The 24,784-nt window shown below is 40.7% G+C and overlaps 1 protein-coding gene across 12 annotated transcripts in view; it reads left to right on the forward strand.

The window, feature by feature from the left end:
- The window catches only part of PSPC1 (paraspeckle component 1), a 107,893-nt gene that overhangs the window by 61,662 nt on the left and 21,447 nt on the right, over nt 1-24,784 (forward strand). For 5 of the 12 annotated variants that reach the window (XR_003434884.1, XR_003434879.1, XR_003434883.1 and 2 more), the window contains exons 9-11: nt 22,030-22,120; nt 22,791-22,842; nt 23,033-23,127. The gene's annotated coding sequence lies outside the window, so the exon portion shown is untranslated. Of the gene's footprint in view, nt 1-22,029; nt 22,121-22,790; nt 22,941-23,032; nt 23,128-24,784 lie in introns of all 12 variants that reach the window. The other 7 variants (XR_003434889.1, XR_003434881.1, XR_003434888.1 and 4 more) reach the window with 2 other exon arrangements.

Below are 24,784 nucleotides of genomic sequence, written 5' to 3' on the forward strand. Positions count from 1 at the left end.
TTTTGATAAGAGTTCTGTTACAATATCTAATAACATGTTAAAATATATTCCTGAAATTTGAGAGGGTAGCAGTGATTTTAAAGTCAGACTTGTTTTCAAGAATAAGGGAGTGAACACCCACATACCTGACTCGTAGATTCCACAGTTGTAAATGTTTTCCCGTCCTTACTTCCTAGTTGGTTAGATACTCCTAGACAGGGGCTCGTGGAGTTGGGGCAGGGGTGCTACTTCAGGTGAGCAGCCAGGCCATCTCTCAGGTGGTGTAGCCCAGCGTGGGTTATCTCATCCTAAATAAATCAGGATTAAATGAATTGACAGTAGTTTCATATTTTCCAAAAGTGTTATTTCCTTTCCAGCGCCCTTCACTACTAAATTTTTAAAAATGGGAAGCAGTTGTAATGTGAGTAAAGTATGGTTTCCCAGCTGGGTAAAATGAAGTATGCGCAGTTTCCCCGTTGGACGTGGTTAAGTAACTTATGGAATGTCACTCTGGGAAAACGGTGAAGAATTTCACTATTTTTAATAGTATCTGATCGTAACTTTTTTTTTTTTTTTTTTTTTTGCGGTACGCGGGCCTCTCACTGCTGTGGCCTCTCCCGTTGCGGAGCACAGGCTCCGGACGCGCAGGCTCAACGGCCATGGCTCACGGGCCCAGCCGCTCTGCGGCATGTGGGATCTTCCCGGACCGGGGCACGAACCCGCGTCCCCTGCATCGGCAGGCGGACCCTCAACCGCTGCGCCACCAGGGAAGCCCCCTGATCATAACTTTTTAAAACAGTTTGCTGATCTTTAAAATCAGGATTTATGCATTATATATTGTATTAGTTCTTTTTTTAATCAATAGCACTATCTTCTGAATGTAGGAAAAATGTTTTGAAAGTTTCTTTTGTTTCCTTGATTACTGAATAACATTATTACTGGTTGAAGTTTGAATCTTACATGACTGAATATTTAAAGGTCCAGAGTGCTATGTTCCCTTGGGAATATTATTTGACTTTTTATCTTTTTGTATAAAACCATGTTTAGATTATAAATATCTTTAAGTATTCCTTTTGGTTGAAACTTCTTATTAGATTATATTTTTATTTACCTGGTGGAATTAGCAGTGTGTACTTTTTTTTAAATGATATTTCAGTAAGAGAAGCTTTTATTTTTTTGATGAAGGATACTGCATTTCTTAGAGTAATATAGCCGGAGTTCATAATACACATTTAAAAAAATTCTTTTTCAAGTATATTGTATTTGGCTCAAATCACTTGTTATAGTTACCAACTCCTCCCTCTGCAACAGATACTCTATTTTATTGACTATGTTTATTTAAAAATCTTCAGTTAGAATTACTGTATAAATTTGTCATTCTGAGTTAAAGTAATGAATTTCAAAAGAAATGGTATTCTGCTTGTAAGTAAAATGTCAATTCTGTTTCATAGAGTATAATCACCCAAATTTCATGCAAGGTACTTCTGTCTAAAAATTAAGACTCGAATTATTAGGATTAGGTAGAATTAAGATGTGTATTTAGTTTGAATACATGATTTTTTCTTTTCAATATTCCTTATTTTTTAAAAAGTATAGTTTTCAGTTACTCATTAAATACAAGAGCTCTTCATTGATTCCTTCAGTAATAATGTAAGTGGATCTTGTATGTCTTAAATGATGGTCCATGTAAGTGTGGTGGTGGTATTGAAGGTTTTGGAATTGATGTTTATACCTGGAATTTGTTTCCAACTCTGAAATTGTCATTTCAAAATCAAATTCATTTTTATTATGTGTTATACATCTCAGTTTAAGGTAGAAAATTTATATATATGAGGTAGTATAAAAAACTTAAATGAGTAGCCGCAGAAATCCGTAAAGTTTCATGTCATATTTTTGTGACTGGATCTCTAAGACACTTTCTTCCTGGAGTTCTGACTTCTTTTATGCAGAATGTCAGCCAACTAGACTTCTGTGAATGAGATTTTGCATATGTTTATCTTTGCCATGTTTGGCCCAAGTTACATACATTTTTATTTTTGTGTGTTTGTTTAAAAAATTTATTTTCTGCAAATTATCCATATTATGTAATACATGAAAATAGAGAAACCATCTTATTTTATTGTACATTTTGCCAGAATAATTTTAGTTAATTTCTCCTCAGGGTATATTTAAATTATTATATAATGTAAATTCATATCAAATGTGATACAAGTGTGGCATTGGGTTTTTATATATTAAGAAAAGCAAACAACTTGACATTGTGATTCTCTTTTAATAATTTCTGATCTTTTTACTGTTGGGGGCAGTAGTAACTTGCTCAGTGGCTGTTTATTCTATAATGTTCACTCTTTGAGTTGGTTAGAACATTTACACCTTCATGGATGTGGTTAGAATATCTTAAACAGAATAACTATGGAGCCAACAGTTTAGCAAACTGAGCGTAATAGTTGGAGTAATTGTCTACAAAATGGTACTTTCTCAGTCATAAAGAATTTATGGGGAGCCATGTCATTGAGAATCTCACTGTACTCATTTATTTGTTGTACTGATTTTGTACTGAGAGGGCCTAGTGCATTCTGGACCCTTTCCATGGCCGAGATACAACAGTGGGGAAAAAAATCCCTGCTTTAAATTAAAATACAGGAGCCGTGGACGTCCCTCTAAATTGATGGTTCTCCCACATAAGTGTGCATTAGAATCACCTGGAGGGCTCATTAAAACACAGATTTCTGGGCTGCATGCACCTCAAGAGTTTCTGATTCAGCCCGTCTCAGGTGGGGCTAAATAATGGGCATTTCTAACAAGTTCCCAGGTGATACCGATACGTTGGGTCTGGGGACCTCACTTTGAGAACCTCTGCTTTTAAAGTGTTACTCTAAAGAGGCACAGTAACATTTTTGGTTGGTTGATTTTCGTTAGTGGTGACATACATGATTGTCCTGGTACGTTGTGTATTCTGTAGGACCCCTGGCCAATTGTTGAGACAAACCAAAACACTCTCAAGCTCTCCCAGCTACTGCCAACTGGCAAGAACTGCAAAAAGTCCATTATTCTTGACCAGGCTATGTCATGGCTATTGAGTGCTGAGTCTTAGACATAATGTGTGTTTATTATATAATGCTCTTTTTGAACTGGGATTTTATTGTTGTGTTCACAAATCTAGTTAATTCAAGTGAAGAGGGACTACAGAGAAATATAAATACATTTTGAAAATTTTGTAAAGTTTTTCACTTAACTGATTTTCAACTCTCCTTACCAGTATGAGAATGAAACGGTGTAATAATTTGTTTTTGTGTTAGTGTATTGGAACATGCGTGTGCCAGATGAAGGTGCTAGAAAACTCCTGATCTTGGCTTACCATCCTGGTAAATATGACACTATTTTGATGGATTAAAATGATGGCCTTTGTGTGAGCTCGTCTTTTGCTTTTCTAGATTGAGGATAAAGATTTGATAAATACATTTTCTAAGACCATGAGTATATTTATTAAATGTAATTTCCTTTGCTTTGCAGCTTCGATTTTCGTTACTCACTTTAGAAAGTAATGCCCACTGAGGAGTTCAATAAATGGGAATTGTTAAGTAATTTTAAGCTGTAAAGAGCTATAACCTGCCTTGTGAGACTTTACAAGGATTTATGCTAACGTATATATGTGTTTGAAAGTCTATTCAAAATCACGTAGTACGTTGAAACAACGAAATTGGTCCATAATGAGAGCACATAGTTAATATATTGACAGTAAGTAGTTTCTTCAAAAAAAATTGTGACTGTGGTAGTGCAAAGAAATAATCGCCTGGTTTGCAGCCTTCTAAATATCTTGGAAGATAGTTTCTAAAACATTGTGGTGTGTGTTAGCTAAGAGTATCAGTGCATAGAAAACAAGTGTGGAGACTTGTTTCTTATTGTAACCCAGCTGTCTCCTGGGCGCCTCTCTGTCCCGCTTCCCACAGACTAACCCTAACACCAGGAAATCCACTTTGACCAAGCATTTTTCTGTTTTTGTGAGACAGAAATGGGTGTGGCTCTGGGAAGGCATGTTATCTGTGATCAAGGAAGTCCTCTCATCCACAGACCCTGCCCTCATTTTTATTAAGGATTCAGATTCCTTGCTCCTTGGGAGTCCAGGACTTAGGAGGCTCAGCTTCTACCCCAAGGTGACTCATTAGCCTATTTTCCAGCAGGAATTCATGCAGGATAATGAGAGTAAAGCTTTGTTTCATCCATCCTCTAAAGCAAATTTATGTGGATAGATTTCTAGATGCATTTGTTTTTCTTGTTTAACTGTCGATTACTAGTTTTCTTCAACCAAAATATGATTTGAAGTCCTGTGGCAGTACGCGGACACTCCAGTGAATTATGTCTCTGCAGAAGTCGGTGCTTAACTGTCTTTGGGCACATGAATGCAGAAAAATGATAAATTTTGAAGAAGGAAACTGTCTTGCATTTCTGTTTCCAGTCTATACATAGTGAATTTTTCTGACTCAGATTGTGATTTCCCTGTCCTTCTTGCTGCCTCCACCCTCCCGTATTCAGCACCCCACCACTGTTCTTCTAGGGAGTCGTAAAAGGGTTATGATCTGTTGCTGCTACTTCGACTTATGCATGATGATTTATTAGGAAAATTTAAAAGACCTTGGTTTTTTTTTGCTTCTTAGCTGTGTATTATGCTTAATGGACCTTTGTCTGGAGCCATTAAATCTTGTAAAATATTTGTAAGAGGGTGATCAGAAGTTCTTGCTCCAGATTTGGGGGGTGGGAAGTACAGTATAGAAAATACATATTCACATTCTTAATTTCTGCCTTGCAGTGTAATGTGCTTATGTTTGAAGAATAGTACATTTAATCCATATCCTAGTATTTGTGCCTCTAGTGTTAGAGGTAAGGTAAGCTAAGGTATTCACATTACGATCTTTTAGACCAATGACTGGATGAATTCTCTGGGTTAAAAATACAGATCTGATAATTTGAATTATCTTGCAGTTACTTGAACAATACGGAAGAAGAGTGCCTGTCACAACCAGTTCCTAGTCATTCTTTTTCTACAGGTCATATAAGTATAATACACATTAAATAATTTAGCAACATGTAAAACAGTACTGGTTTTAACAGTTGCCATGTTGGCAGTGGTATCTTGTGGTCTGGGCACTGCAGATGCAGCTGTGCACGAAGCACACCAGCCCTCAGCTCCCTGGCACTTGCATTCTAGACCTGGAGAAACCAAGTGACAGATAATTGAGGTAACTTATCACCTGGTCATCTGGGTAGAGAAAATGACGGCTGTTTTAGATAAGGAGACTGGAAAATGACTATCTCAGGAGGTAAGGGACAGCATCCTCTTTGATGTAGTCCGTGTTGATGGGACGGAGTTGTCATGGGCTGGGTGGTGCAGTCAGTTGACTGCAGGAGCCCCACTCCTGTGGCGGCCACAGGCCGCTGTTGGGCCTTCGCCACGGGATGGGTGAGGCTGGGGCTGGGTTTTAATTGTATTATAATTACCTTAAATTCCGTTATCAATACAGTGTTAAGCATGTTCGGAACAACTTGGGTATGTGAATTTACTTTTGCATCTTTAATGAAATCTAAATACACATAAGTATTGAAGAAAATTTACCATTTGAATTAGATGTGTAAAATATACACAGAATTGCGAAGACTTAGTATGAAGAAAAGAATGTAAAATATCTCAATTTTTCATATGGCTACTTGTTAAAATGATAATATTTGGGGTATATTTGGTTAAATAAAGTATACTATTAAGCTAATTTCATCTGTTGCTTTTTTCCCCCCTTCAATGTAGCTTCTAAGAAATTTAAATTTTCTTTTGTTTACATTATTTTTCTTCTGGGAAATGCTGGTCTAGGATAGGATAGTAACTGCCAGATTTTATTCTTTTCCTTACATGATTTTAATCCCCTAATCTTGTTACATGGTCTGTAATTACGAATCTGGTTTTTTTTTTTTTTTTTTTTTTTTGCGTTACGCGGGCCTCTCACTGCCGTGGCCTCTTCCGTTGCGGAGCGCAGGCTCAGCGGCCGTGGCTCACGGGCCTAGCTGCTCCGCGGCATGTGGGATCCTCCCGGACTGGGGCACGAACCCGTGTCCCCTGCATCGGCAGGTGGACTCTCAACCACTGCGCCACCAGGGAAGCCCCTGAATCTGTTTATTTTATCTTTTAAAATGAATAACTTGAGGTTGAACTTTAGGGTTTGCTAAGTATATGCTCACCATGAGGTGTCGGTGAGATTGCTTTCCTGTGGGGTGATTAGCTGGTGTTTTGTATGGGAGTGGCCGACGGGGCAGAGCTCCCAGTTTTCAAGAAGTAGTTGTACACATTGTCTGCATTTTACTCCCTGCATTTTGTAGCTTTTCTTTTATTTTCTATGATACTCTCTTCATAAAATATTTAATATTACAAGTCCTGAAGAAGCTTTATTGTCATACAGGATTTCTCCTAAAACTTTGTGTGAAATTTTCTTCTTCATTTATTTACTTAATTTAATCCAGGATGTCAGCTCTGAGAAAGTAGGGACCTTATCCATCATTTAGTGATTTATCCTCATTTCCTAGCAAGTCCTTATTAAATTCTTGTTTAGTGAATGAGTGAATGACACCAGCTGTAGGACAGACTCTGTATTTACTAACTGGAATACAAAAATGAACAAAACATGGCACCTGCCCTCTTGGGATTTGGAGTTTATGGATATATGTAGAGCTGTAATCAAACCTTTAGACCAGGTGGTAGTAATGAAGCAACTGGGAAATGCTCTGAAAACCCAGAAGCGAATATCCACTCACGCTGGGAAGATTTCACTAAGATGATCACTTTTGAGCGAGTCTTGAAGGTGAGTAAGTACTTGCCCATTGTAGGTTTTTAGGCGGGAGCGGGAGGGAGGGCTGTGGGTGGTGAGGACGAGGCTGGGGCGTCAGTGAGCAGGTAAGAGCCGGGAAGTGAAGGTGGCTCCAAGCTGTGGAGTCTGGACTTCACTGAGAAGGTGAGGGAGTGGGAGTCGCGACAGTTCTGAGCGCAGGAGTGGCTGGGTCGTAAATAGAGCCGGTAGACCACACAGACCACCGGTGCACTCCCCAGCCCCCGCTCCCAGCTGCACATGCTGCTGGGAAGGATCTTTGGTATCTGTGAGGGTTGTTCAGATTCCAGACAGAACCATGTCACATGTAGAGCATGTTTAACAGACCACAGTCGCCCTTGTGTCCCTGGGTTCTGTATCCACGGGTTCAACTAGCAGTCGATTGAAAATTTGGAGGGGAGGAGGGGAATTCCAGAAAGTTCCGAAAAGCAGCCCTGAATTTGCCACAGGCAGCTGTTTATATAACATTTCCATTGCGTTTGGTACCGTAAGTGATCCGAAGACACCTAATGCATAGGAGGGTGCGCACAGTTTATATTCGGATCCTGTGCCGTTTTATAGAAGAAACTTGGACATCCTTGGGTTTTGGTATCTGAGGGGGTCCTGGAACCAGTGCCCTGCAAATACTGAGGGCGACTGTAGTGATTTGGTGGGAGAGGGAGATGCAGGGTAGCCTTGTAGCGTCTGGTTTGGGTGCTGGGCTGGTGGTGATGCCCTTCGCTGAGACACGGAAGGTAAGTGTTCAGGACTGGGGGTGGGTGTAGCTGCTCTAAGGAGAGGGAACGTATGTCCGCTGGGTTTTGTAATATTTTGGTTTTGAGTTACTACAGTGGTTTGTCGGCGTTTTAAAAACTGTATAAAGCTTCTGTACCTGGTAAACAGTGACCTCTCAAGGCCCTGTCATCTGTCACTGAAGGTGACTACAAGACCCTCTTATCTGGTGCTGCTTTTACTGTCGCTCTTGGACTGATTCTGCACGTAGTATCTTGTGCTTCCTTCTGAAAAGTCCCTCTGCTGTTTCAAATGCAATACTTCCCGTCTGAATTAAATCCCAGCTGGTCTCATAGGCCATAGGGCTTTACTGGATGTGCTGTCTGTTTCCAACCCCACTGACCTTCTGTCTGTTGCTCAATGAGCACTGAGTTGTCTCCTCTGTCTCCCAAGGTCCCTTAAGGAAGAGCATTTCCAATCCCACAGAGCTGGATGCCACCCCTCCTCGTTCCTGTCGCTTTCTCAGTGTATGGCAGTCGTCTGTGTTCTGCGTGCATTTTATTCATCTTTTATCAGTGTTCCCAGCATCTCAGCACAGTTGCCACTTGCATGCCTTGAGCTGGTCTGAGGAAAAATCCAGGAGGAAAATAGGGAGTAATGGCATAAATTTGAGTTTTCAGTACCAGCTAATGTGTGTGGACAAGAATCCCAGATTGCTTATTCATTCAGTAGACGGTTATTGAGCAATTTTTGTCTCAGCCTGTGCATAAATAAGGAAGAAAGTGGAATTGGTCCCTGCATACTGTGTGCTTGAAGTCAAGTGGGTGGTGAGAGAAACCAGGGGGAGAAATGCAAGTTCTTAGACAGCTGTCATCATAGTGGAGACTCAGAGCAAGAAGAGCCAGCAGAGAATGTGAGGGAGGCCCAGTGTTTAGTAGAATTTGGGAGCGTACGTATGTACCCTTACATGTGTCTCCACAGAAATATGTCTGAGAAGAAAGTATGAGGAGAAAGAAGGAGAGCAAAAGCAAAGGGAGTGATTGGGTTGGGCAGCGGGGAGGGGGGCGGGGTTGGGGCACGGAGGACAGGCGCCTCACAGCTGGAGCAGTGCTTTCAGCCTAAGAGCTCTCAGGGCATGTTTGTGTATTGGCTGAGCTGCACACTGGAGGACCAGACCCCCAGGCACTGGGGAGAAATGGAAGCAGTTTATAAAGTGTTCTCTCCAGGAGAGTCAGGTTTTTTCTGATTGAGTGTGAACCGAAGGCAAAAAAGCATGTAATACATAGTTTGAAGAAACTTTGCTCTTTTTCGGTCTTTGGTGGTGTTAATTTCTATTCAAGTGTGTGTAATTTTTCCGTACTCTGAGGGGTCCTTAAGGCTCCCGGCTCCCTTCCACCCCATCCTGTTTTTACTTGTTTGCTTCCATTATTGTGGTCTTTTGCTTAACATTTATTACTGTTCAGTTGGGTGGATTGGAAGGATTTTAAAAATTACTTATGAAATAGGCATTGTTTGCTTTTCTGGGTTGCCTTTAAAATGTTTCTAGAACATAGGTTAACCCTTTTCTTAATTATATCATAGATAGTACTTAGTTCCTGCATTTTGGTTTTGCCTTTTGTTTGCTAAACATAGTATATTCTTGTAAGTCTCCTCACTAGGTATTTTACAGTGAATACAAATTAATGTGTGCAAGTTAGGAAGCGTGGGGTTTCCATCGTCTGGGGACCTGCAAGAAGCAGTTTTCTGTTTTGAGATTTTTTTCTCTCTTTGACCTCATAGCTGCTGAAAAGTTGGGAGATAAATGTATAATGCAATATTTGGAAAGGTCTGAAAAGTTTTTCTAGTTTACATTATGGTGCCATTTTGGTTAATAATCAGCATGTTACAGTTGTATATATATTGTCTGACTTCTATTGGAGTCAAATAAGTGTAACCAGGCTGAGTTAGACAGACTTTTGTTTTTTCTTCTTTTGCGGTACGCGGGCCTCTCACTGTTGTGGCCTCTCCCGTGGCAGAGCGCAGGCTCCGGACGTGCAGGCTCAGCGGCCATGGCTCACGGGCCCAGCCGCTCCGCGGCATGTGGGATCCGCCCGGACCCGGGCACGAACCCACGTCCCCTGCATCGGCAGGCGGACTCTCAACCACTGCGCCACCAGGGAAGCCCTAGACAGACTTGCAATTAATTTTTTCTATAAGCTAATATGTAGTATTTGAAATACAAATATATTTTAATACATTTATTTGAACCATGGTTAAATTTTCTATATACTTAATAGTGTAGAAAGAATTGGTTTTTAAGACCAATTAATTAGGTGTTTGAACGATTTAAGTTTTCCATAAATTTTTCCCCAGCATCCTTTATCTTTACCATTTCCTCAGTTTCCATTATTCTTCATCACCGTCTTTATGTGGCTCCCTCCTCACCCTAGACTCCCCTCTGGAGGCCTCCCTTTTCTGCTTCCACCTGAGCTGTCCCTGGTAGAACAGCGGTGGCGACACTGACACCGGGCCCCTTCAGCTCCAGTGCTTTTCTGGATCGTATGTGTTCTCGGTGAGGTTACCATTGAATGAACACTGGAGGATTCGTTGTGACAGTTAACTACAATATTTTTCCTGTTTGTCCCTAAACAGTTCTTTTCCTTTGGACGGCCTGTGAGCACACATACACGCAGGCAGCATGGGTGCTAGTGCTACAATGCGTGTTGCTTTTTTAAAAGGAATTTGATCACATCATTAAAAATAACATAGGTATTAAAATGCTAATATTAATGTACACATTTTGTTGCTGTCCTATGATAACTTAATACTGTATTTTTCAATAAAATAAAATGATTTTTTAAAAATGTATAGGGCCCACGAATGAATTGTAAGGGAATATATTATTGTTATATTTGGAAAGAGCCTAGGTTAGTATACGCTGAAAGTCGCTGGTGATTCTGAATCACTGATTCTGAAGAAGGTCTATCAGCTACATTCAGAAAGTATTTGCTTCTTTTAAGACCAAGGCAGCCAGTGTGGGGTAGACATGGGGTGCTTCTGTTCTTGAGCACCTTCGACTCTCTCGGTTAGAATCCAGCACAGTAACTAAAGGACAGTGCAGGAAAGGGGGGTGAACGCCAGCAGGGTAGCACCTTTTAATAATCAACTTGAGACTGGTGTTACATCTGCATGAATTGGGAAGCAGATAGAAGAAAGGAAAAATTCAAGAAAGCACGTGTGAATATAGAATAAGTCTTGGAATCTTGTTATCAGAAAAGAATGTCTTTTGTTGTGATGGGCTTATTGGAGTAGGTTACCTAGTATCCCACTACCCGTTTTAAAACATCACCTGCTATGTGCACAGTTCAGTGGCAGAGCTGGGTATACTTGGAGACTTGATGTATTACACACGGAACCTGTTGTCCAAAATTGTTACAGGGAGTTTGGAGAAGAGAAATGGAAGTAAGATAAACTAATTGGGAAGGATTTGCAAAGGATGAATGAGAGGGAACGTTGTTGCTTAGGGTAGGAGGGTTAGAGGACCCTTCAGAACACAAGGGGAGGATTACTGAATGAGCGTGTCCAAGGGTTTGGGGAGGTAGAGATGTCTGAGTGGCATCTCCAGGATGAGTTACATCTTGTTTTAGGAGCAGGCGGTATCAGAGAGGGCCCATGATGAACAAAGGCTGGGGGCTAATAAAGGTGTATGAAGCAACAAGTTAGCGAAAATGAGACTGGAAAACTAGTCAGCTCTTACTCCATGATAAAGAACCACTAGTAGATTTTTGGCAAGAGAGTGAGGGTCCTGAGATTTGTATTTCGTAAAGGTTAACCAGATTAATCGTGGAAGGATGGCTTTGTACTCAGACTGCAGGCAGGACAACCAGTTGAGATCTGGAAAAGGATTGGAGAAGAAGAGTAGGAATCAAGATGTATCGGTGAATTATAAAATAGTCAGAATATGGGTGGTTAATTGAATGTTGGGGAGGTTACATGGAAGAAAGCAGGCAAGAATGACTGGTTTTGAACCCCAAGGCAGGTAATTTTGGTGCTACCAACCTGTAAGAACAGAGCAGCAAGGTCAGGATTGAGGTCTTCAGGTCCTTTGACGTCTAGAAAGGATGCTGCGTATGTAAAATCATTCTGCTTAGGAAATGATCTTGGCTCAAGAATCTGATTGTCATCAACAAAGTAAGCACCAGTTGATGAATGAAAGTATGAAACAAATAGTTCACCAGTGCAAAAATTATAGAGGTTAGGGGGCTGGTACACCCTTTACACATCTGTAGATGGCTGTTTAGGTCAACCTTGGAACTTTTGGTGGACTGAGTCTCATATTGGAAGCCTTTAAGGCTTTATAGAATACTGCCAATGCATTCATTAATTACAGACAAAAGCATTTTATAGAAATGGGCATTTAATACAAATTACTCATTTTATTCATACTTGGTTAATGGCCAGCATGAAGCAATGTGGAAACCAGGGGTGGATTAACCCCTATTTTCTTATTCCTCAAGTTTAAAAGTTAACCTAAATAGGCCCTGTTCTGTAGCCTCATTCAAGCCCTTCTTGGAGATCTAGAAATAATCCTTTGCACACCATTGTATTTTAGAAAGCATTAACATCTAATAAAAATCATCTAGCCTTCAAATACTATTGATGGCGTAAACTAATTCAATATATTTTTGAATTTTTTGAATAATATGCATCTGGTACACAAACGTGGAAATGAAAGATGGTACACAGTGAAAATTTCTTCGTGCTGTCTACGCGTCACCCAGCTTCTCTCTCCAGGGTCAGCTGTGGTTACGAATTTCTTATGTATCCTTCCGGAAGTTTCTGTGCATTCCCAGGCATATTTGTGTACATTCTTAATACATATGTAAGCACACTGTATACACTTTACCATTTGCCTCACAATATTCTGTTTTGGATATTGTTCTAATTCAGTGAGTATAAGAGAGATCCCTCTCTCTTCTTATACTTACTGGTAGGTCATTGTTAGGTATGTTTACCAGATCTTTTGGGGACAGTGTTTCATTGATACTTCGTTTTTCCCCGTTATATGCTTTATAGCATGTTGTTGGATACATGAGATAGAGCATGTGTGTGAATATGTCTATAGCGTAAAATTTCTACTAGTTGAATCACTTGGTCATTGGGTATGTGTGTTTTTAATGTTTTTTATTTTTAAAATTTATTCATTTTTGGCTGCGTTGGGTCTTCGTTGCTGTGCGCAGGCTTTCTCTAGTTGCAGCGAGCGGAGGCTGCTCTTCGTTGTGCGCGGGCTTCTCATCGCGGTGGCTCCTCTTGTTGCTGAGCACGGGCTTTAGGCGCGTGGGCTCAGTAGTTGTGGCATGTGGCCTCAGTAGTTGTGGCTCGTGGGCTCTAGAGTGCAGGCTCAGTAGTTGTGGCACACGGGCCCAGTTGCTACGCAGCATGTGGGATCTTCCCGGACCAGGGCTCGAACCCGTGTCCCCTGCATTGGCAGGCGGATTCTTATCCACTGCGCCACCAGGGAAGTCCCTTTAATGTTTTTTAGATGCTGTGCTGCCTGTCCTTACTGTGGACAGTGAGAACTTAACGTTATTCCCGCTGGTCCCCAGCCAAGGGCATAAAGTCAGTAAAGGTCAGATGTGGATAAGAACTGATGGCATCACTGCAGGTAGTAGTAAAAGTTTAGGAAGAGAAATTACACGAGTGAACTGGGGAGAGCCTTGAAGAAGTCTAAAGTTGGCTAATGAGAATTGCAAGAATTCTTGTGTTTTAAATATTAGGTTACATAAGTAGATGCCTGTTTCATTAAATAAACTGTGTTAACGTCCTGGGGAGAGTTCTCTGTATGTTAGAGTTTTAGATGACGTGGTGAATATTAACAGTTTCCCTTCCTAGAGGTACCGCGTGAGTTTAATAATGGCTCAGTGTGTTCTTTGTGATAGAGGAGGGTGTTTGACTCAAATTCAGAAATCTTCATTTTAAAAAAATTCTACAGTTCTTCAGCGATAGGAATGAATATTGTTAACATTGGTGTGCCTGACTTGAAGTTCCTTTCTTAAATATCAAGAATAGGAAGAATCGAAAAGTCTTTCTTTTAGAAGAATCCTTCCCCTCCCCTTTGCTGTTCATATTAAAATTTCACTTTGAATTTTAAATCTTATATTACTTGGAAATACTGGAGGGGGAGATACTTCATTTACACACCTAAAAGGTGGAGTCTCTAAGCTGTATTTTAAGTTAGCTTTACCTAGAATTAATAAAATATTAAAAAACACTTGTGTTCATTCCCAAAGAATTATGGTTTGTTATTCAGTGAATTATTATATAAATTTGAACACGTCATAGCAAAATGAAATGATTTTTTTAATTAAAAAGTTTCTGTCTCTTAAGATAGTAGTAATTATGTGTACTTTGTACACCCAAGGACTGAATGAGTACAGTTTGCTATTTGAAAAATTGGAATCACCTTAGTCACAGGTCACTTTTTCCAGTATCCATTGTCATTGTGAAGTGTTCTCTCTCCAAGGTGTGACCAGAGAGGAAAGGTGGTTTTGTTTCCTCATGTGTCGTGGGTGTTAGAGCAGGCGAGCAGTGTTCTCCAGCACGTGGTGTGGCTGGGCCAGGGCCGTAGACACAGCCGGGAGTGCACATCACTGGGCTGGGGAGACATATTTGTCCATTTTAGCTCGGATGGTCGGGGAGGCCTCCCCGGGCAGGAGGTGGCTTCTGAGCTGATGTGAGTGACAGGAGGAGGAGACTTGGAAAGTTGGACTTGAAGGCGAGCCCAGTTCAAGCTGAGGGCGTACCATTTAGCAAGGAAGGGATTGTGGCTGGGAATGGAGTGAACCAGCCCAAGGGTGTTCTCAGCCCTCTTTTTTTCCCATTTTTGTCTGATTGAGACCGCCAACCCTCCCATTCAGTGAAACTTCAGCACCACAAATAGCTGTTTATATACTGTATTTGTGCTTTACACAAAAAAAAGAGTTTAAGATTTTTGCCATCTAACTCATTTGCTCCCTCTTGGGGCCGTTCTGGCCCATTGAGAACACAAGACTAGAGCAGCATGTGCCAAGGCCACAAGGCTCACGTGATGAAAGGAGAAGCTGTAGGAAAGGCTTGGGCTGGGCAGTGATGCGACCCCGGGGACTTGACTGAAGGAGACCCCAGGGGGCAGGCAGACCATTCAGACCAGTCCAGAGGGGTGGACGGTAGCTGGGCTTGGTCCACCAAGGCTATTAATGACTGGGATACGGAAGAGGAGGGAGAGTAGATGGGCACCGCATTGATGGTCATAAATAAAAGGTGTCTGTTTAATGCTCAGGGCAGCTCGGGGCAGGTGCCCCCTGAGACACACAGGGAGGTTACCTGTGGGCCCCACTGAACTGTAGCCAGGAAACGGAAGGAGAAACTTGAGTCTGATTTTCAACCTAGATACCATTTAAGTTTCCTATTTTTCAGTCATTTGGATATAGCTAGATGATCACACACACACAAATTTACAGTGGTCAAAACTCGAGTTATTTCAGCTCGCTTTCTCCCTCCCTCCCTCCCTCCCTCCCTCCCTCCCTCCCTCCTTCCTTCCTTCCTTCCTTTCTATATTTGGCTGCGTTGGGTCTTTGTTGCTGTGAGCAGGCTCTTCTGTATTTTGTGCCTTTGATTCCAGACTGATTTCTGGGGAGTCTGTTGAAACGCCTGACTACTCTTTTTTGCTTTACTGCAGTAGGAGTGCTCATGCATTAGTAATGTGAACAGTTTCAGTTGAATTCCATTTTTTTCTGTTAGAATTCAGTGATTCTGAACCACCGTATTGAGGGATGCTGCTGTGAATTCCCTAAGGCGTAGGGGCTCTCATTGCACGCGCTCGCTGCATTTTGTTGAATCTGTGAACAGGCAGCTTTTCCAGGCTCACACTGGAGTTAAGTCAGAGTGAGATTTTTTAATATCACACAGTTTTTTGTCAAAGCTGAGTGTTCTCGTAAGCCTTCGTGGTGACTGAAAGCGGGAAGTAGCATATATGGTCTAAAAAAGGGAGTCGAGGGGGCTCTGAGGCACCCACACCACTTGGGAGGTCCTGGCTGTCTTTGAGGAGTGGGCTCGGGGTCCCCGGCCGAGCAGTGGGACAGGGGGCAGCCTCTGAGCTTTGCTGAGGCGGGTGTGTTGCATGTTCAAATGATGTAGAGTCACAAAAAGTTAAGTGAGATTTATGGCTGTATTTTATGGGGGTTTTGTGCCTGGTTTGCACAGTCTTAGTAATTTCTCAAACTCTGGTAATCAGTAACCAGGACATTCTGTGCATTTTAAATATATGACAAGATTTTGTTTTAAACTCTCCCTTCCGTTTTTAGACTTTTCAGTCCCTTTTTTTAGATGAAATGTTGGCATCTTGTGTTCAGAACAAAGCATTAAAATGTTTAACCACCTCAGTGTATTTTCATGTAAATACCATTCAGGACACACTAACTCAGAAGCGGTTCCCAGCAAGGAGGGCTTGGTAGAAGGTGCCCAGGGCAAAAGAGCACCTGGCCTCCCCACTGACAGAGCGCAGCAGCTGTTTTTCACCCTGTATTTAAGTACATCTGAATAGATGATCAGCTCACAACAATTCACATTAAACTTGTTTGGTGTTTGAGTAGTTTCTCCCCAGTACAACATTGTGATGTTATTTACGGCATATGAACGCATAATGGATTCTGCCAGTAATGTTTTTCCTAGTTTGTTGATTTACATGGTATCTTCAAAGTAAGTAACAGTAGATGCTGTTTTTAAGTGGTTTTAAGTATATGTTGAAAAATAAACTTATTATCAAAAATCTGATAATTATCACATTATCATTTGGTAGTTCATTCTAGTTCCTTTTCATTATATGTGAACATGGTTAATTCGTGAAATAACTACTGTGGGATTCTTCGATGTGGCAATAATTTACTTGGAATATTGAACTTTTACAGAAAACCGTGGACGCTGAACATGTAAGTTCATAATGATCATGTCATCTTGAACTAAAAATGCAGTTTTTGTTGATGTAGTTGAACTTGTTTTTAAAACTTAACCTCATTATGCGACCACAGAGGCAGGTTTTCTTTGAGAAAACCTTTTGGGTTTTGGGCACTTGAGAAATCTTAGGTGATCGCAAGATGTTAACGCTGCTGGGTTTTTTCCTTTTGAACAGTTTTACTTTCTGTTTGTTTGTTTGTTTGTTTAACTAGAAATGCCTTCGTAGGAATTTGGGGACAAAATTCAGTTTGAAAATTTTCAGTGGTATCTTTCACTTCCAAGGCCTTTTTTCTCTCATCACAGTTGCCTTGCAGATATGGCAAATAGATACAGGTCTGGGCCTTTGAAACTGAGTTAATGTTAACTTTTCTTAGAGGCACTAATTATGTTTCATAAAATTATCAATTTGTACTTTATTAAATTTTATATGAGTCTTTGCTGAACTTTATGTTGATAACTACAGTAAATGTTATGTATGACCTTTGAGGAAAAAGATGGCATGTAGTATCAGTGAATTATTCTCCTGAAAATTTTAGTTGCCCTCAATAAAGCTGAATTTATTTTATTTTATTTTTTTGGCTGCACCGTGCAGCATGTGGGATCTTATTTCCCTGACCAGGGATTGAACCCGTGCCCCCATGCAGTGGAAGCACAGAGTCTTAACCATTGGACCAACAGTGAAATCCCAAAGCTGAAGAAACTTTAAAAATAAATGTGCCTTGTGCCTAAAACAGAAAAAGTTTCACTCTTTGATTTGTTTCTTCAGTATTTTCCAGATTTCAGTGTTACGTAATATTTATCAGTGATAGATGATTCTTAACCTCTTTACTTGAACATGACCTTATCTTACATACTTATTTCTTTTTTTAAAAAAATTAATTTATTTTTGGCTGCCTTGGGTCTTCATTGCTGTGCAGGCTTTCTCTAGTTGCGGCGAGCGGTGGCTACTCTTTGTTGTGGTGCGCGGGCTTCTCATTGCGGTGGCTTCTCTTGTTGCCGAGCACGGGCTCTAGGCTCGCGGGCTTCAGTAGTTGTGGCGCATGGGCTTAGTTGCTCTGCGGCATGTGGGATCTTCCTGGACCAGGGCTCGAACCTGTGTCCCCTGCATTGGCAGGCAGATTCTTAACCACTGCTCCACCAGGGAAACCCTAAGTACTTATTTCTTAATTTTGAGTTGCTACGTGAACTTTAAAATAAATTCTTTTCTGATTCTTTAATTTAAAAATACTTAAAATTTTGCTTTTTAAAAATTTGGACTTGCCTGTTATGCAAAATTTGTGAGTTTTGTTTGGCAAAACAAACTGACAGCCTCAGTCTTCATAAACTTTGGAACTTGTGTGCTCTTTTCCAGTCCATCCATTCTGTGTCAGAGGCAGCAATTTGTCTGTTTTGATCATATGTTAGTTTTCATTTCTGAACTTCATACTAATGGAATCTTACAATGTATACACTTTTGCCTCTGGCCTTTTTCACTGGACATAGTGTTTTTGAGATTCACATATGTTGTTGCATGTGTCTTATTACCACTGAGTGAATATGCCACACTCTGTTGAGTCTCCTGTTGATATATTCTTGGAGCAGTTTCCAGTTTGGGGTTATTAAGAATAAATCTGCTATGAACATTCTTCTACAAATCACACTTCTCATTTTTCATGGGGAAAATATCTAGGAGTGGAGTTGCTGAGTGTAGGGTATGTGTTTGTTTCTTAGAAACAGCCAAGCAGTTTTCCATAGTCAGCGCGGCCTCGTACCCCTCGAGCAGTGATGGATCCTTGCCAGCGTCAGTGTTGTCAGTCATGTCAGTCTTCGCCATTATTGTGTGTGGAGGCATATCACTGTGGTTTAATTTACATTTCTCTGTACCTTCTGATGTCGAACACCTTTTCATATACTTTTGGCCATTCAGAGACCTTTTCTTGTGAAGTACATTTGCCCTTCTCTTACTCACCATGCTCTTAATTGCTGTTTATAACTAGGTTGTGTGGTTTCATTACCGGCTGATGTAAGACTCACCGATCTATGTATAACCTATGATATTTTTTTAAAAAGATTAGGTAGCTTTATTAGAATTCTGAAAAGCCAGATGATATTGGGAATCCAAAATTGAATGTTCATATTATGGATTTTTGTATAATACCAGCTGAAAGACGGAAGTTATTTATTACATAATTGAACTTGTGATATCTGGCAACTTGTGATAACTTGGGTGGAAAATCCATGGATTTGATAGAAAATCAAAGCCTTAGTTTGTTATTTTTATTGCAGATTTTCAACCCAAAAGAGTCATGTGAAAATTAAGCATGTTGAGAAAATTTGTCAGCCTTCTAATTAATTAAGTCGATTGGAAGTATTTATTTATTTATTTATTTATTTATGGCTTGGGTCTTTGTTGCTGTGCGCGGCTTTCTCAAGTTGGGGCGAGCCGGGGCTACTCTTTGTTGCGGTGCGTGGGCTTCTCATTGCGGTGGCTTCTCTTGTTGCGGAGCATGGGCTCTAGGCACGCGGGCTTCAGTAGCTGTGGCTCGTGGGCTCCAGAGCTCAGGCTCAGTAGTTGTGGCGCACATGGGCTTAGTTGCTCCGTGGCATGTGGGATCTTCCTGGACCAGGGCTTGAACCTGTGCCTCCTGCATTGGCAGGCGGATTCTTAACCACTGTGCCACCAGGGAAGCTCCGATATTTTCTTATTTGTTCATCAGTTTAAGTTGTATTACATTGTATTACATCAAAAAGCAGGAAGAACTTGTAGTTGTATTAGCATGGGTTTTACAGGTTTACAGCTTTCATGGGTATTTTTTCAAGTTTCCTTGGGAAATGATGACTTGAATTTTAGATGTATTGTTCTCTTAGTCACAAACTATCTCTCTATATTCTTTGTTGCTTAAAGAGAATGTTAGGTAACAGAAAAGTAAACTTATTCCAGTGCAAAGTATACCGCATATTTTGGCTGTTGTGAATTGCCTGTAGTAATAGCATTTGGTTTATTTATTACTTTAGCAGCCGCTATTGTGGTCTGTGTCTTTGCCATCAAGGCAGAGGGTCACATTCAGTTGTGAACACTGTTGTGTGTTGAAAGATCTCGGATGGTGACTTTGATCATGTGGACGTCCCCTCCCCCATACCTACAAATTTCAGAACTTGTTTCTCAGAAGGAGGCCCTGCTGCAGAACAAGCTAATAAAGAATGTGGTTCCTTTATGGTTCGATATCACGGGAGTCTGCTCCAGAGGAGATCATTACCTTTTAGGCTGATTTCTGGCAAGGTATTTTTCAATTTGAGTCATTATTAAAATCCTGTTTCTTGGGTTTTTACAATTCATGTGTTGTAATTGGAAGAGCTTTTGTAGAGTATTCCTCAGCCTCCATACTTGTTGAATTATGTAGTATTTATCTTTCATAGTTATTTCTTAGAGTGTACTTTATACACTCTATATACACTTTATACACTCTATAATAACACTTAGAGTGTTATTTATATATAATTTATATTACATGATACAGACTATGTAGTTTGTTAATGATTGACTTGTGTACTCAGTGGAAAATGAGATATTAGGTACATTGGTACATAGTTGACCATTAAGAATGTGCCTTCTGTAGTTTTAATGTTTTATTCTTTCAGAAAAGTCATCAGAAAAGTGCCTGTGGTATTGGCCGTTCACGTTTCTGACTATATGAAAAAAGTCTTAGGGTGTGGTTGGAGGAGCCTTTTCTTTTTTCATTTTTACCAACTAGCTCAGATGTGTTGGCATGAGAGGGTAAAATCAAACATGAACTCAGTTCTTACTCAGTTTTATCCTAAAATTAATTTAAAGCAGACTACTTTTGCCACATAGATTTATTACAGTTATGGCTTAAGATTTCAGCTGAAGTCCTTTTCTTAAGGAAATCCCTGGCAGTCCCTTGGCCAGGACTTGGCACTTTCACTGTCGGGCCTGGGTTCGATCCCTGATCGGGGAACTGAGGTCCTGCAAGCTGTGTGGCGCAGCCAAAAAAAAAAAAAGAAAAAGAAAACCTTCTCTTTAAATGCAGTTGTTGGTTGATTTTCATATTTGGGTGTCCTTGAGGATCAGAGAATAGGAAAGTGCATCAACTTTCTAGGCCTTCCCAGGTTCTTAACTCCATATTACGAGCATCACTGAATGGGTGTGTTATCAGCACATCCGTAACTGTCGTATTAGAGTTGGTTACAACCCAGTGCACAATAAACCTGGCCACTTAGTTATAGTACTACCTCTTTAAACAGAACTCTAGTGGTTGTTTTTTACTATTAAAGGATTAAGATAAGCTACCCTTTTAAAGACTCTTGGCAACTAGAAGTTCCTCAGTTCTGGAGATTACCTTTCTAGGTTTCAGCGTAGTTAGTGCTTTGTAAAACTTTCAGGTTCACATTTTTGAAAAGTTGAGAAGACCATTAAAATTTTTAGTAGACCTGGTGTCATTCTGTCTTTAAGAATTAAGTAATCCAGTTGTCCAGTTTGATTTATGGTTCCATTTATTCTTCTTGTCCATCCTTAACTTTACCAAAGGCAAAGTATATATAAGTGATACAGTTATAAAACCAGTGTAAGAATGCTAGTTGCAGATGGAAATAATATGCGAGATAATTTTTGTTGATTTATGGCATGCTTTGCTTGAAAAAATATTTAAGGTTTTTAAAGTGGGACCATGGATCCTATTGGATCATTGTGGCATATTAGTGGAATCTATGAGTCTGATTAATTCACATGCAGAATTTTGTGTACATAATTATTGCACGTACTTTTTGGCGGGGGTGGGTCATATTTCATCCAATTCTCAGGTGAATTTGAGACCCAAATGAGTTTTGAAAACTGCCAATTTAGGATAATTATTTCCAGTATCTTTGGGTCATGTACCCTCACTTTAAAAATATTGAGCCCAAAGCTGGGTATTTATTTCTCAGTTGTAATTGTGTATTACTGCGCTGATATTTCAGGTATGTTACAAAACACATTTCATAGGCATGAGGTAACAATAAACATAAACCTGGACCTCAGCAGAAAATCTGGAGTGCCTGCTGTCTGGGTAGGTAAGCAGGTCATCTTCTGATGGAGCACAGCAGACACGTTTGTGTGCCCTGCCTTGGTACAAGCAGAGTAAAATTTTGTACATAGGATAGGAATCAGGATCCTATGTAGGATTTTGGATTATAAGGGTCTTGGGCTGTGGTGTGCTGAGGGACCAGCAGTCCAGACGAGAGGACCTATGGAAAATAAGAGGGAGACTTTCAGCGTCGTGGATTTAACAGTGTTTACTCTGATGCTGAAACAAAATTTAGCTGAATTTTAAGTCAGTTGATGTTCTTAGAGGAAATGAAAGGAAAATCCTTACTGAATGGACATAATCAGATGAGGTAAAGACTAAACGGCATCTTGAGGGAACTTGATTCCTGTCACGGACTGTAGGAAGTGAGTTATCGCTTGTTTTTTAATTGATCGTTGAAACTTGTTTTTCAGAGGCTAAGTCTGATTTTATTGTAATCCTAGGAGAAAAGAAAACATGGATGAAGCTACCTGAAATTTGGTTTCCGGGGTGAACCGAAGTCGAGAGACAGGAAACGCTGGAGTCTCCCTTCAGGTCAGCACCTGTTGTAGCAGCTCCCTCTGTCCTTCTTCCTGGTCCCCGTGTCAGAGTCAGTGGGATAACACTGCATAGCTCATGGCACAGTTAAAACCTCTGCTTCTCTGCCTGTCTTCTTATGCGGCTCCCAGCGTCACTGCCGTTTTCTTTGAGGAAGATTGGAGGGTATTTTTAGCTCCAAATTGCCCTTGTCTTTCCCCACTGGTAGTAATGTGTATATTGATTTGTCTTCTGGCAAAACTGGACTGGGAATAGAAATGATGTGTTAACACAGGTCTTATGTACGAGGGGAAAAAAAAATCCCTCTTGTTTTTCAGTGATTCCAAGCCTAAAATTTTAGTCTTGTGGTCCTTTGGAAAGTGTGTGATCTTAAAATGGTTTAATATCATAAATTCAGATTCAAGCTAGGGACACTAGCTCCATTTCTCCCTTGCTGCTTCCCACCTTTTTAGAGGGTAACAGTTTTCCTATTATTTTATTGTTTTTTTCCATTATTTCTTAAAGACATAAAATTCTTTAGAATCATTTACGCTATGTGATCTGTATGATAGAACTGTGATGATGGTATGTTGTCACCCTAATAGATGCAAGAAGTATTATTTTAAGTATATTTCTTCCCTACCCCCCCACCCCCTTACATGGTGATTCTAATCTATTCTTGTTACAGCTGTGGTCCTGGGAGCCAGGAGCATCAGCCTTTCCTGAGAGCTGCTCGCAAGGTGAGAATCTCGGTACACACGGGCTCATCGAATCAGACCGCCCAGTTTAACGTGGTTCCAGGGGATGTGCATCCACACTGAGTGAGAAGCACTGATAGGTACCATACCTTTGGGAAATGTCATCTTTTCAAAGTATCTGACGACTCATGGGCACAAAAATGTGACAGCTGTTTCTCACGCTATTATCCAGCTCTAGAAAATTAACGTTGGGTCGTGGTTCTCAAAGCTGGTCCCTGGATCCGCATCACTGTCACCCGGAAACTTGTTGAAAATGCAGATTCCCAGGTACATACTTGCTCCACTGAACAATAAAATCTTCAGGGGTGGGTGTTTGTGTGTGTGGGGGGGTGGGATCCAACAGTTTATTTTGGCCGTGCTGCACAGCTTATGGGATCTCAGTTCCCCGACCAGGGCTTGAACCCAGGCCACGGCAGTGAAGGCGCTGAGTCCTCACCACTGGGCCGCCAAGGAACTCCGCCCCCTCCACCCCCCTTTTACTTTATCATGCTTTGTTTTCAAAATCTCTCCAGGTAATTCTGGTTTTTATGGATGAAATTATAATTGCCCTTTGAAATAGGTTTACAGAGAATCACTTTATATTCTTTGGACGTTTTGTTGGTATTAAATTTTCCAAGTGTTTTGTTAAGTAGGTTCCTTACTTAAATAAAATTTGAAGAAATAATCTCAAAATATACGAATAAGGAAAAAAACCCCTAATGTACATAGGTGAATTGTGCTGTGCTAGTGAAGCTGTGGTTTCATGTGGCCATCTTTTGGTTAACAGTATTCCGGGGTTTTTTTTGTTGTTCTGTTTTGTTTTTTTTTTAGTTAAATAACTGCTTTTCATTCCAGATCTCATTTTCTGGTCAGTGAAAAGAAACTGTTCATTCCAGGAAGAGATTAACTTTATGAAAGTTAAATAAAATGCCAAATATATATTTAATTCTAGTAGAAGGAAGTAACTTGACAGTTTCCCCTTTTAGAAATCTTATTTAAAACGTTGGTTCTCATACTTTGAAGGTGCAGGAGAATCTCTTGGATCAGAACACAGACTGCTGGGCCCCCAGTCTGTGGTTTAAAAGCCCAGGAATTTTCATTTCTTAACAATGTGGTGCTGCTCTGGGTTGAGGCACAATGAAATACTAGTTGTAGAAGGTTTTATAGGCCGAATATACAAATTCAGGTCTTGAATATTTTTTAGGTTTCCTGATCAGTAATTCTAGCCCAGTAAATTATTTTCTTTATAACTGAAACCTCTTTGTTCTTCCTTTACAAAAATATGCAATATTACTTCCTGTTTTCTGACAATTAGTTTTTTCTTTTCAGGTCATTTTGTGGGAGAAAAAAATTTTTTTTAAATTATTTTTGGCTGCGTCGGGTCTTCATTGCTGCACGCGGGCTTTCTCTAGTTGCGGCGAGCGGGGGCTTCTCTTCGTTGCCGTGTGCGGGCTTCTCATTGCGGTGGCTTCTCGTTGCAGAGCACAAGCTCTAGACGCGTGGGCTTCAGTAGTTGTGGTGCACAGGCTCCGTAGTTGTGGCTCGCGGGCTCTAGAGCGCAGGCTCAGTAGTTGTGGCGCACAGGCTTAGTTGCTCCGCGGCATGTGGGATCTTCCCGGACCAGGGCTCGAATCCGTGTCCCCTGCATTGGCAGGTGGATTCTTAACCTCTGCGCCACCAGAGAGGTCCGGGATAAATGATTTTAATGACACAGGAGAAACGAGCCAGAAGAATCTTATTTTTTAATTTATTACTTTATATAACAGTCTATGGATACATGAGCAGTTATGACACTTTGATCCAGGTTGTTTTCCTAAGTTATATACCGTCCCCCTGGCACACTTGCTGGCTAATGCTGGCAAATGTTATGGTCACAGAGCAACCAACCCTCCCCCCCCTCCCCAGTAAATGGAAATCACTGGAGGGTTTTCTTTTAGGGACATGA

The sequence above is a fragment of the Aethalodelphis obliquidens genome, unplaced genomic scaffold, assembly GCF_003676395.1.
Source record: "Aethalodelphis obliquidens isolate GAN/ISIS:26980383/991018 unplaced genomic scaffold, ASM367639v1 scaffold16, whole genome shotgun sequence".
Lineage (NCBI taxonomy): Eukaryota > Metazoa > Chordata > Mammalia > Artiodactyla > Delphinidae > Aethalodelphis > Aethalodelphis obliquidens.